We start from the raw sequence: 4,232 nt of genomic DNA, 5'->3' as shown, positions 1-4,232 counted from the left end.
GACCTGTCTTTCCCTCCTGGCTGGCACCTGTCTGGGTATAATATGCTTTGTATTGAGTTGCTTCCGTTCAGGCTAGACTTGGTATTTCTTTGCCTTACTTTTGTCTGATCAGGCAGGACAAATCTTGGCACAACAATTGCCCCTTATCTCCTTACTTTCATTGGATCTGGCCAGGAATGAGGAGATAAAAAATTGGGCCAGGCAAAAAAATATGAGAATCTTTACCGGAAAATAATTTAAGCCCCTTTCAACTTCCTAACGGCTAGTGTCCATTAAATGGGGTAGGTTCATCAAACCCTAGGAGAGTCATGATTAAACTCATCCACTTGCATTATCCGTTGGCTTGTTTTTGCGGCTATAAATTGCTTTGAGCCGTCATTTTGATTTCACGTTTTCATTCTTCAATTCATCAAACTTTTTTTCTCTCTTCTCTAATTTCTTTGTAAGGCAAAGTTTTCCGTTTCAATAATCTTCACACTAAATCAAGAAAAAATGGCTGGTGGAAGAAGAAGGACTGCTGTCCCAAAGGCTGCTGAGTCTGATCAGCCTCTGCTGGTAGTAGATGTCCCCGAAGTCATCCCTGAGGATGAGGTTATGGAAATTTTGACCCCTGCAGAAATTCTGTCTATTACACACAAGGTTGTTAGTTTTGCCCCTGTGAAATCGTTGTCTATTTCATTCCCTGAAGCTAATCAATTAAAACCTTCTTTCGAACATTATTTGAAGGGTAGAGGTCTACTTCCTTCTGACGCTCAGGTCTGGGTCCCTGAGAGTGGTCCAGTCAGGGCTAATTGGTGCAGTCCTGGCTGGTTTTGTATTTTTGAATGGGCGTTCAAGAGGGGTTGCAGGCTTCCCTTTACTCCATTTATGGTTGAGGTTATCAGGGCCATCAAGGTTGCTCCTTTTCAACTAATGCCGATGGTTTGGAAGATTGTGCAATCTGTCGAGCATCTATGTGCCAAGCACAACTTGGTGATCACCCTTGAAGATTTCAAGAACGTTTATCACTTGAAAAGTAATACCCCTGGGCGCTTCAACTTTTGAGTCGGGCAAAGATAACTCATCTGATAACCAACTTTGATTCAGGCGATGATAAGGGTTGGGCCACAACCTATATGTTCATCAAGGCAGATTTTATAGCCCCTAACCTGGATTATCTTAGTTATCCGGCTATGGAGGGTGGTAAGTTCTCTTCCCTGCGTACAATTCAAATTATAGTAGTATGTAAATCAGATTTTAATGAAAACTTACTTGTGTTGTACCATAGTGTAGACACCTCGTTTCTGCACCTCCCGCAAACCACCCGGTGATGATTGGGCCGCATGTTCGATTCGCGGAACGATTTGTGACAGTTCGTAAGATTATCATCAAGTGATTGCTCAAATATTAATGTCGACCTCTTAGTTGTCATCTACGTCCTGATACGGTCGTTTTGGCAGTAATTAGAGTACATTCGGAGTCCGGGTCAAAAACCGTCTCCATTTTCTCGATAATCAAGTTAAATCCCGAGTCGGAATGTTCGGAATGTTCGGATATTTCTATTCCATATTTCATAAATTTTATGTTTTGGCAAATAATATCCCGTAATATTCATAAGATAATCGAATTATTTCCGTCCTACCATAACTCAAACGCGAAATCTTTCTTCAAATAGGAGGAAACCTCACGGGAATAGACGCAAAGACAGTCTGCGCCTCTTCCAAGAGACGCAGATGGCTCGCGCCTCTTCCCAGGCCCTTCTTTGCATGATTTACGTATCTTTTTCATATCTTTCCGAGATTCACTTCCAAAGAGTCTCCGAAACCCTATTCCTCTGCGTGATTAGTATAAATAGGAGCCTGCGTTCCTCATATTTCTCACGCGAGTGTCCGCCCTTCTCTTCTCCCTTTGCATTCTAGACTTCGTTCTTACTAATTGGCGCCTACGTGCTTGGACTTCCGACCACGTAAGCTCGGATCCTTCCGGGTACCAGCCTCTCCGTTGCATGACCGACCAATTTGACCAACTACACTCAATCAACTTAATTAATCAATCGTTTTCCTCTTACGAGGGCACTCTCTTTGCATTCGCGTCGAGCATCACTAAGCGATATCTTAGTTCATCTCGTTTCGTCAACATGTAAGTCTGAGGGTGTAATCTCTCCTTTTATTTATTGTATTTTATTTATCATATCATTATTGTAAGATTTATGTCGAATACACCATTAAAACCGATTTCTAAAACCGTGCTTTAAAACCTGTTTTTGCGGATTTCCGATGAGACGACGTCGAGAAAAGACGCAAAGAATCGCTGCGCCTCTTCGAAGGAGCGCAGTTCCTGCTGCGCCTCTTCGTGAGGCTGCCGCAGTTCCTGCTTCTTTTCTTCTTCTTCGTCCTCTGTAATTTCGTCTTGCTTTTGTTTATTTTGTTTGTTTGATTAATTCTTCGTTCACACAATAGTTTAATAATCATATGTATATAATCCATCATTCATCCACATGTTTAAATCGTCATAAATCCGACTTAAATCCCTTATAATTCATATTTACGGGTTTTCGTCATTAAATTCAAACCCGGATTTTAGAGATTCAATTTAACCATATTGAGTTTAAGAATTCGCCATTGATATAGTTTTCGTTTGTTTATTCACATGTTTGTCGTATATTCGTTGTATATTCATCATGTTTAGACTAGTTAATTGATTTCAACAGAGGACTCATTCATTAACATCGCTTCATCATGTAGATAATTAGTTATATTCCGTCTCATCCGTGTTTTATCGCTTTTATGACCATCATTCACATATAATTAATCTGTTAAACACTTCCATCCGAGTAAATAATATAATCAATCCTTAAATTCACCGACGAATATTAACGATTTGCAGTTCCGGCTTCACACGAACTCGGCCTTTTGAACAGAGCAGCAGGAATCGCCGCGCTCTTCTTCCAAAGGGCGCGATCTGCTGCGCTGTTCGAGATGAGTTACGCCTCGAACTCCTTTTACGCCTTGACGTAATTAATTAGGCTACGTATTAATCAACTATTAACCGTATTATCACCTTCTGTTTTGTTCGTTGATTTATTCTTTTATTCCTTTTTTCTCAAATTATCCGTTTTAAAGGTATTTTCGACATAAACCGCCTATTCCAATGTAATTAATGTAATTTTCGTTATTGTAATTTATAATTATTGTATTCCTTTTATCATTTGTATGTTTTCATATGAAATTGAGCATTAAATCCTACTTCGACCCAATTGTATGCTAATTACGTGTTCAACCGACTTAGCCTAATTCTCACATGTTAGGATTAAAACTTGGATGTTGCATTGCATGCATATAGCCGACGATATATCAAGTACGAATAACTTCCCTAATCATTAGTAGAGGCCGCTATCGAGGCGGGCGGGATTAGGTGTTCGATCAAAAGAGCTTCCTAATACAAACCCTCACCCCTTACTCCAGATCTCCGTGAGCACCCGTGTTCATTGGCATCCGCGAGAGTCATTCTAGACATAGAATGCTAAGGGTAACGATTGCTTAGTGTTCATGTCACTACTTTGTGTCTTGACATGACACGAGGTATTCGAACGGTTCCAATTTCCCATAAAAATTGGTGGCGACTCCATACAAAATGCAAACGCTTGTTTTCGATCCTCACCAAGCGCCCCCGTGGGCGGCCCGCTGTCCACGCTTTGGCGACTCATGGGAACATACACTTACGTGTAGCTAGGGTGAAACTCGAACAAGGTTAGGGAATAAATTTGTACAAGACAATTGTCGGTTTTCATAACTCGATCTTCCTAGATCGTTTATTCGGCCTTCCTAGGCCCAACCCAACCCATTCGACCAATCGTCCCGTCTAAACGGTCCTAATTCTTATTTGGGCCTAAGGATGGATAGCGATTGACGTCATCCATACCATGATGCTTACTCTTGTTTGTATCAAGGGCCTTCACTACTTGAGGAAATGGACTAGGAATCGGCCTTACTCTTGTTTGGCACGAGCCTCTCCACAGACTTCGGGTTTGATGGTTCGGTATGGCAACCCACCCTTTAAACCAAAACCCTTCTAAATGCACTCAGCATCTCGTTATAATGCCTGTATAAATGTGTAAACCCTACGTGATCACCACTTCTAAACAAAACCATGACGAACTTTCAGAAAATCAAATCCTGTCTTCAAACAAGAATTTCGAAAAAATGGGCCTTTAATTAGCGCAAAATCCGGTCGAAACTCTGTCCATTTGTCGT

This window comes from Silene latifolia, chromosome 4 (assembly GCF_048544455.1).
Source record: "Silene latifolia isolate original U9 population chromosome 4, ASM4854445v1, whole genome shotgun sequence".
Taxonomy (NCBI): Eukaryota; Viridiplantae; Streptophyta; class Magnoliopsida; order Caryophyllales; family Caryophyllaceae; genus Silene; species Silene latifolia.
This window is presented reverse-complemented; position numbering follows the sequence as displayed.